The sequence below is a fragment of the Triticum urartu genome, unplaced genomic scaffold (genome assembly GCF_056163025.1).
Source record: "Triticum urartu cultivar PI428250 unplaced genomic scaffold, HENAU_Tu73 scaffold2, whole genome shotgun sequence".
NCBI lineage: Eukaryota > Viridiplantae > Streptophyta > Magnoliopsida > Poales > Poaceae > Triticum > Triticum urartu.
In genome coordinates, this window is record NW_028260368.1 from 13,248,171 (window position 1) to 13,258,170 (window position 10,000).

Here is a 10,000-nt window from a genome sequence, read left to right on the forward strand (position 1 = left end):
AATGTTTAGTGCGGGGAACTCTACACTATTGTACTCAGATGCTATTCCTTCAAGAAAGTATCGGAAAGCAAAAAGGGACTCGTTCACCGTATCGCGTCCAATACAGCTATGCCACAAGTTGACCTAACCAACTGGTAAACAAAACCCAAGTTAACGGATCGACCTAGGAATAGGATGAATAGAACCATTGAATCGTCACCCAATGGAGCAGAGAGCCTTCCTTTAAGAAAGAAATAACTCCCTACAACAACCGTGTTTCGAAACTCGATTCATTATCATACGATAAATTGCATGACAAGAACCTTCATTCCTACAGAGAGGTTGAAGCTAAGTTTCAAGACCTAGTACGGGCAAAGCGCAGTTCAAAACCGAAAGGATCAAAGAAAAGGGAATATCACGAAGGTAAGCACATTCTATTTTTCTTAATTGACAAAGCAAAGGGAGTTATCAACCCTTTTTTCCGAAACCCTATAACGGCTAGTTCCCAATGCTCGGCTTCCTACCTCCTCTAACAAAATCAAAGGTAATATCCTCCGTTTTCCAAGAAGATAAGTTCTACGGCAAAGGATGTCAACGGAACAGTTTCGCAAAGGCAAGCAATGGCATGTTTCGGCGTATAAAGCTAAGAACGAGAATAGCCTACTGCCTCCACTCGGAAAAGGCAAAGGTATCCAGTATAGGATATCGATGAACGGAGGACAAGGAAAGCAGGCAAGGTGAACCTCCTTTGCCAAAGCCTTTTGAAATACCTTCTTTTTGAACCTTTAGAAAATACCTGCTAGCTATCCCTAGTTTTGTTTAACCAGCTTTCCCCCTTTGCTTGCCAACCAACCGAGAACCAACTTCCTTGTTTTCTTATCCTTGCTTCCGGGTCTTTCCAGTTTTGCAATCCTATCTTTTCAACTATCCGTATCCTCGGCAACCCCTAGACCGGTACCTGCTTCCTTCTTTATTTTCCTTGCTTCCAGAAATACCTACCTTCAAAGCAAAACCTACTTCCTTTACCAACAAGGGCACGGCTTCCGAAACCCCCTCTCCTCGGCCCGGGATAGCGATAGACGTACGAATTCAATCAATGCGATAATGTCATCCCCTTTCCTTAGATATAAAAGAATCATTCTGAGCGAGTCCATAAGAAGCGACCGCTTTTTCATCGGTTCCGGGGGAAGACCAAAGATCTTGCGCGACCGGTCCGCCAGAAAAACTAAAAAGAGAAAGAGAGGTATGCACTGTGAAGGAAGCCCTCTGACCCACTCTTCCTTCCCCCTACCTACCCATAAGGTAAGTAGGGGCCTCGGCATCTCTATTTCCTGAGAAACCTACTAAAACTACTTCGAGAAACCTACCAATTCGAGAAACAATACAAACCTACCAAAAAAACTAATTAATTACTAGCCCCCCCTTTTGGGTGGCTTCCACTGCTTGTGCGAGTGAGAAATGATATTTCGGATATCCTTGGGCTCCAAGATCTCGAGCAGAGAAAAGTCCCGGGGGAACGTGCGTACCATGAATAGGATCTCCCCAGGTTCCAGGAATGAAAGAAGTGAGTCTATCTTGCACCTTAAACCAGGGAAATCCTTATATTCAGAGCACAAAATCCACTTTTGAAAGGTTTCTTTGTAATTGTCAGGCGGTCCCCCCGCCCCGGAGGAGAAGCTTCTTCTATGGCTATGGCCATTCAATCTTGTGAACTAATCGAGACCGAAATTGGATAAAGAGATACAAAAGGAGAGGAATACCCAATCGATGAAAGAACATGAAACCCTTCTGTTTCTATAGAGGTACGGGAAACGGTTGGGGGCAATAAAGTAGGTGAAGTGGTTGGATTTTGCGAGCTGTTCCAACCACTGCTGGATGTGATTCCAAGAGCCGAACGAGAATGAATACCACACAGAAGAGTCAAGACCGGGCTCCCTATAGAATGTTTAACCGATCCATTCCGGATCGATCGAATTGGTACGGAAGTTGTAACATGGGAAAAGCACAGAAAACACGACTTATTTGAATAACCCGGTGACCTACCAATTGTAGAAGTAGGATTTTTGGCAAGCAATAAGCACTTAAATAATACAATTCGAGTGTACCAGATTCTTTATCATTTCGAGGAAAAGGTTCGGGAGGAAAGGGAAACAACAGAGGGATCCGAATCGAACCTAAATGGGAATGACATGAAAAATCTTTTCAAAACCTATCATTAAGGGCGTGACGACGATATACGAGAGGAATAAAAAAAAACTCGTGATTGGTGTGGAGGGGAAGATCTGCTTATGAAATTGTTCAAGAAAGAGTCGTCTCATTTCCTTACTTCTGCGTTCTTTCGAATTCATTCACTTCGACGGCTGGCGCTACGCTAGCTTTGCATGATTAGCTCCGACAGAACAGGTACTGCATTTCCTTAGTTGGATCCGCTCTTTCTCTCTCGTGCAGTTGTTGCTTCCGGCTATTTATTCAGTCGTCAATCAGCATTGATCCGGGTAGTTAGTCAGTCTCTCTCTTTTTGCCCGTCCTTCTCTATCTATTGAAATTCCTAATTCAGGGAGTTCGCTTTCCAATATCTAAATGTTCATGCAAAGCAACAAACGAAATGCAAGAACTGTCACGCAGAAGTCACACAGTATTGCTGATCGTTCTGAAATGATAAAAAGTAATGGGATTTCATAAGAGATTCATACATAGAGATCTAAACTCATGGAAGGGCCCGGCCAGCAAACGAGATCTCTTACATCCAAAGGACCATGCCAATCGAAGATGAACCATTCACCGAGCCGAGTATGTGCAAGACAAGACACGGCTAATAAGTCAAATAGAAGATATTGCTTTTACACGAGCAACTCTTTTCTTCATGTGGGTACAGCCCACTTTTCCTTGATGAAATGCGAACACAAACTTCAGGCATCCAAGAAAGAAGTCAAGATCGAAATCGAAGCATTGTCATTGGGTTGAAGATCAATTCATATCGACAAGACTTTCCATTCATCTTTTTGTTGATATTTGGATTCCGTTTTCAAATAAAGTCATCTTGTAGTTAGAAATCACCTTTAGAATCATCAGCCTCTGTCCCTACACTGACTCGCTTATCCGGGATCGATCCTCACTACGGTCCTTTATTTCGAAACGAGGATAGGTCTCTCGCGGAACGAGGTGTAGATTGAGAAGAAAGATGAGCGTATGGTCCCATACTCACTCGGGTTCAAACTTATTTTGCAGGAGAAATGGGTACATGCCTGTAGATCTTCTTCTCACAGCGAGCACTTGATTACGGAGCCTGATTCTATATATTATTTATGGATTATTATAGAATCTATCTTTTTCTGCAAATCATAGTGGGAATCCTATTACCGATACCTAAACGTTTTCTTTGTCGAAACAGAAAGGAGGGAAATTGGATAACCGACGACACGAGTTTCCCGTTCAACGTTCCGCTTCGCTCCACTGTTAGATAGGCAATTCAATAGTTACCGACGAAAGGAGTTCCCCTTCTCTTGGCCAATTGACGTTCTGCTTCAATAAGTCATGACCTTCACTCTCCTCAAGTGAGGAGGGCATATTGTTGACCAACGAAAGCCTCACTAGTTCCTTCTTCCGTTCACTATTCCCGTAGCCTGATACGAGTTATTTAGTTCGTGTCTCCTTGTTCTTGGGAAGAACCGAAGGTTCATTCGCGGCACTCGTAGACATAGTTGTATTTCAGACCCTCTTCTTTCCCTAAAAGCTAATAAATCAAAACAAGAGAAAAGCAGAAGCGAAAGCTCGAGTCGAAGAGTGGAGGTCGCTCGGTAACTCGAGTCGATCAGTCCCATTCATTCTTGCCCGAAACAAGTGGGCTATTCATTCCGGTGCCACCTTTGTTCAATCGAGTCCATGTTCTCTATTTCCCAAAACCCATTCGTTCACCGACCCGTGGACCAGAGGTTTAAAGCTTGGAATTGAGCTTTCTAGCTTTCTTTAGTACAATCTTTTTGCGAGAGCAACCCCGGGTTCGTTCCTAAGACTACACTCACAGCTTTCTCTGTTCATGTTCCGGCATAGGAGATCTAGTGGTAGGATAGGGGACAGAGCTTTAGGGCTGCAGTAAACCTCATATGCGCGTGGCTCATCATAAGACCTTAGCCTGATGTCCTACCCAAAGACTTCAAAGGTAGTCACAGGACAACCTTTCCGAGTTCTAACTTCCAAACCTATAACTTGGTTTGCTTGCCTGCTTCCTATCTGACCTATCAATCAAAGAAATGTTCTAGTTCCGCGATACGAGCTTGACTGTCGCTCTGAGACAGTAGATTTCTTGGTTGGGGGTCCTTTATCAAAGGCTCCCTTCCCTACTGATCATACAACAAATGAAGGTGGTTAGAAAGATGGCACATCGATCTTCTGTACACCCTGTTCGTGCTGCGGAACGCAGAAAATCCGCCTTCCTTGGAAAAAAAATTCCTGACTCCGAAGTATCAAAGGAGACTTGGGTGGCGCCTTCTGAAGAGCCCTTCATTCTGCGACTCAGATAGGCTAGGATTCGTGTCTCAGCCGGAAGGGGTCGTAGGACTGACTCAGACAAAGCGTTAGAAAGTACGATCTCCGAATCTATAAGCTTTGGCCTGCCTTCTTCCCTTATCTAATCTCTTAGGTAATAAGAAAGTGGTGTTAATTGTCACGCTAAGGAGCTGACCAGTGACATTCTGTCTCAATTGAAGTCAACCTTACTATACTCGCTTGTAGGAGATCATCGCTCAGAAGGGCGTTCTTTCGCTAGAAAAACAAGAGTTTGAAGATCACCCAACCCACGAAAAGGTCAGAACTCTCGATCTAGCCCCACTTTCTATAGCAATTTATCGACATGTTGTTTCGAATGTCCTTGAAAAGGCCTACACACATACCCTGCCACTCGATGTGTAGTGGGTTTGTTCAGTAGAGATGGGTAGGAGCGCACAAGTATTGGAAGGAAAGTTTCACCCTTCTTAAAAGAGAAAAAGTCTGTATTGAACTATGATTTGAATTCCTTTCTTATTAGTTTCCAAGTGCAAATGTTCATTGCCTTGATCAGAGCCTTTAAGCCTTTTAGAAGCGAGCATTTCCGCAGCTTCTATTTTTCCTAAAGCTAATGAACCGAATGGAAGAGAAAAACTTGGAATAAATAATAAAGAAGGAACCAACAAGAAAATACAGAATTGTTCCAACCTCGGCTCGGGGTCTGTCTGGAAATGGAAATAGTTCTCTCTCTTCATCCTGGTCTCGCCACAGTGACAAGAAAAACAAGTGAATAATTGGAATAGAACGCAATCGTCAACCAAAATCGGGTAGGATGTATTATAAAAGAAAGCCTTGCCTCACTCGCAAGTGAGGACCTCACCCCTCCTTCCTCATTTATTGAGAATGGAAAAAGACAATGTTCATTGCTTCCTCAAAACAAGAGTTCCACGGGCGGCTGCTCCTGAACGAGCTGCTCATGCTCAAACTGATCAACATAAAGTGGAAAGTGTAGTAGAGATATTACTCGCAGTATGAGAAGGAAGAGAAGATCTAACCTCTCTACTTGACACCTCTGAACCAACTTCATTCCTAGCTAAAACAGGAAAGGCTGAAAGTACTCAAGCTTCAAACTCCTTGCTAACAGCCCTACCGATAAAAGGAATAATGCTTCAAGGACTATATGACTAGCTCTTATACGAGTTCCTGGTAAACCACTACTTGCGTAAAGTACTCCGCTCGCTCCCTGCTCGTTCAAAGTATTCCACTCGCTAGGATCTTAGTAAATAAGCTTGCTCCTTACCTTTCCTTCCTAGCTTTGAGAGCAATACTACCTGTAATAACACAATGAACTTATCCTACTTAGGGAACAGGCTGGCATAAAGGGCAAAAGAGAAAGAGTTACACCCGTGAGAAAACCAGGTGGTGTTACTTTCCTGCTTCCACCTGAACCTGCTTGCAGGCCTTATAGAAAAGTCTTGTATAAGATAACTAGCTTGACAACAGGAATTCTCTAACTTACTTGTAGATAACGAACTTGCTGAAGGAGGTTAAGATAGTTTTCCGTTAATGGGGAGAGAGAAAAAGAGTCCTCGCTTTCATATCGGTAATCAGAGTCCAGGCTTCCTACACCCATATTTTACGACAACCTATGAACCGACTAACTCAACAGCTGGCCTTAGAGAAACTGTCCTAACTTATCCAAGTAGTCCTAATAAATGGCCATGATGAAATACTCTTCCTTTCCCTGCGGCACTCGCTTGAAGGACTCGAAAGCTGACTAATGCTGATAGGAAGAACTTTCAAAGTTCTCGTTAGTCCTTTCATTGAAGCTAGTGACTCATCTGACTCTATCAATTCATTTCTATCTTCTTTTTCTTTCATTTATCTCTTTCCTATCTATACAGTGTATTACCCCAAAAGATAGTGAGTTAAGCAAGCATGTGGGAAGTAAGCGAGCAGGGTGAGGCGGCGGCTTGTAGAAAATCCTCAATATCTATATCGGAGTCAGCATCCGTTTTTGTTTGAGTTTCGCTGTTAGCTTACGTCCTTTTAGCTAGTTCGACGTGTTTTCATTAGTCCTTCAAGCAAGTGAGCCAGTCGCGGTAGGTCTTTTTAGCCTTTAAGTAGTAGTCCTGTTCGAAAGATAGTTATCATAGTGAAGTGAGTTATTACAGTTTTTCGAGTTTCTTGAAGGCCAGGCAGTCAGCCAAGGAAGGAAGTTATGGTGTGGAAGTCTTCTAGTCTGTCTTCCCCTTCAAGCTCTCGAGTACACTAGGGGAGAGGTATCGAAAGTCAAAGTATAAATCAAAGTGAAAGTAAGAAGTATAAGTAGTAGGCTATCGATTAGGTTTTTCTACTTAATTAAGCTGCTTATGCAAAGTTTTAGAATTTGTTCACATAGGCAGCGTGATTGGGGGCATATTTGTTGCTTTGCCCAAGGTAGTTAGTTCACCACACAGGCATGTTAGTACTAAACTGCAGAAAACTATTAAGTCATCCAATTCATGCCGCATTGCAAGATTACTCTACCACTCTATAAATGGATATAGATAAGTGTCTTCACTTCATCAAATGAAAATCAAAGAAATTGAGTACTAACACGTATTGCTATGGATGCTGCAAACAGGCTTTCGGCAGCAATTCCAGAAAAAAGGAATAGGTGTTTTAGCCAGGTCATCAATCAGGGGGGGATATGCCCAAGAAGAAATCCATGGAAATCAGCATTCCAAGAACAATAAGTTGGCACTTTCTTTCATATATAAACTATTTATTGAGGGAAAAGATATGAAAAACTAGAGTGGAATCGATTGAATGCACTATCGTTATGCTTTGGCCAACCCTCTTTTCCAAGTTCCTCTTGTTTATCCAATCTGTATTCCAATCAGAAATCCAGGTAAGATCAAGCCAAAGGGGAATCTAGGTACCGTTGACCCAGGAAATCAAGTATCAAAGGACCCGGGCAATAGGTTTATGACTGAACTGAAACTAGAGCAGGGAATAGCAGGATGCCTATGTTTCCAATACAGAAATCCTTAACAGAACAGAGCACAGACAATAGGGCCAACTATTGATCTTACTTTCCCTCAATAAATAGTTTGGATTGGATAAACAATCCTACTTTCATTCCAATCATAAAACAAGGGAAAAGATCAAGGGAGAAAACCCTTCCAAGAAAACTAGTAACCAAACCCTGACGAACTTGCATTTGTTGAGCGAAAGAAGAGTTCAACAGGAAGAACGTATGAAGAGATTGAGATGTTTGGATCTTGGCTAAATTTATAAGCGAAGAATGCACGTGAAGTATTCAAGGTACATTCGACTATATCTCATTCTATAGAAACCATTTCTCAATCTATAGAAACCATTTGCTTTAGGTAGACGTGATGGTACTTCCACTATTTTGGCATCTTATGAACCCAATTCGAGATATATAAACTAGATCCTTGTTATTAGAATGATGATCTCTTGGCTATGACTGAGTCATATATTAATGGAAATGGTTTTCTCCTCCGAAAGTCCAAGTTGAGTCCAAGTAGTGGCAAACTAGAATCCTTCTTTTCTTTTCCCTTCGTGGTTAGTTTCAGTTCAAATGACGAATTGAGACAGAAACCAATGGATTCCTGTGGCTGGGGGATCCTATGTCTATAGATAGATTCAAGTACCATTCTATACCCCTTCCCTAGCGCCCTATAGACCTGTTTTGCTAAGTGGGTCCTACTTAGCTGGTCGGCCTAGGGGGGGATGCAATTCAAGAGACAAGTTCTACAAGTTCTCATGGCCGAGATCCCCGTATTGGTAACGGGGCTGGTGCTGACTCGTTCAGAGAACAGACCCCCGATGTTCTTGGGAAGAAAGAGAGAAGGACGGCCCTGTAAGGGAGATCCTGTGTTGGAAGATATTGGTGGGTGTCATCTCGTTCAATTCTGGGTCAAATGACAAGAGGGCCGTTCAAGCAGATTAGAAGTAGATGTTGTTGAGAAAAGGTCAAAGTGCCACTATGGAGGTCGGAACAAGCGTCTACCTACCAAGTGAATTGTGATTGAAATGACGATGGCAACAGGTTGAGCTCTATCCACTGAAATTGAATCCATCGATGCGGTAAAGGACAGAGCAGAAACAAATCCTCCATTTCCCTGCCTTGCGACCGAACAAAGAAGAAATGCTAGAGTGAGGAGACCTGTTGGTTGACCAACTGAAGGAAACGACGCCTCTCCTGCTTTGCTTACTTTTGGCCAGCATTCGTCTTCGGCTTACAGTAGCGTTTGCAGCTCTATTGGAAATCGAATTTCTATGTCCGTCCATAAAAAGCATCAACTTCTAGTGCCGCCATCCACCACAAGAGTAGGTAACCTGCTCGCTCTTTTCTCTATTGGGGGATCTAGGTATATCTTCCAACTCTCCTTCCTGCACACTGGCATACAAAGCAGCCTCATAAACTGCATTTTGTAACTGAACCTCCACAGTTTTCAAACCTAAGGGTGGATCAAAAGGCACCGTATTCTCTAATCTAACTTGAATTCAGATCAATAATCAAGGGCACAAGAAGAAGGCAAGAGCGCGGTTCCGGCTAAAACCAACTCTGCGAGGAAAGCAGAACTCAGCGGTGACTGATCCGCTCGAACCACACTACTTACTTAGGCTCACTTACGAGAGCTCCCCTGACTCTGATCTCTGATCTAGTAGATGCGAGAAATCAATCCAACTCCATCTGATCTTATGATCTTTGCAGAGGACAAAGGTACTAGGGATATTTCCTCCATTTATATTCGTAAGAAAGAACTCCCACTATTCGTTTGTATCAGCCGGGTCTTGGTGAATCAAAAAAAAGGCGTAGATAATGCGCATTGCTTTTGAGTTCGATTTGAACTAACTAGTTTCCACGGTTCTCCAGGAACCTACCGTTTGTTTGGAGTATAGCCAAGTGGTAAGGCATCGGTTTTTGGTATCGGCATGCAAAGGTTCGAATCCTTTTACTCCAGATTATGAAGACCCGATCGGATTTGTCAAGAACGAGCTAACAACTACAGGGGAAGCGGCTCAGTATCAACATACCACCTGCCCGTCTTATCAATGACAATCATCCGTTTGGATGAGGCCATTCTAAGGGTTGTTTAGGATTGGTATCTGCTCTCTTCCCACGGAGTTCTTGTCCCCATGACCAGTATCAGCAGAGGCAAGACCTGTAAGCATCAAGCCAGCCAAGAAGTAGAAGTTGGTAAAGATGGCACAAACAAAAGAAGAAAGGAACTTGGTTGGTGATCTTACATACGGGAGGCCTTCTATAGAGTGAGGCAAATAGCGATTTTGCTATAGATACTGGGATCAGAAAATGGTAGTGGATGTGGACGCCGAACAGGTGGCACGAAATGCTCGTTCAACGGACGGAGTCATACCACCGCCTCCTCCTGCAAACGAGCAAGTTCTAAGCTTTATCGATCTTCTCCGGCTCACGAAACTCTGGTCTAATGCCCGCCTTTAGAAAGGACCTGTTTCTTCCTATTATTCATATCCGCTAGGGGTACGAAGGAGAAGGAGACCG

The 10,000-nt window shown here is 43.2% G+C and overlaps 1 protein-coding gene across 1 annotated transcript in view; it reads left to right on the plus strand.

Moving 5' to 3' along the window:
- The first annotated feature begins 9,374 nt into the window (after window positions 1-9,374).
- The window catches only part of LOC125524444 (cytochrome c oxidase subunit 3), a 4,492-nt gene continuing 3,866 nt past the window's right edge, over window positions 9,375-10,000 (plus strand). Inside the window, exon 1 of the mRNA XM_087538297.1 lies at window positions 9,375-10,000. This exon is cut by the window's right edge and continues 3,866 nt beyond it. The gene's annotated coding sequence lies outside the window, so the exon portion shown is untranslated.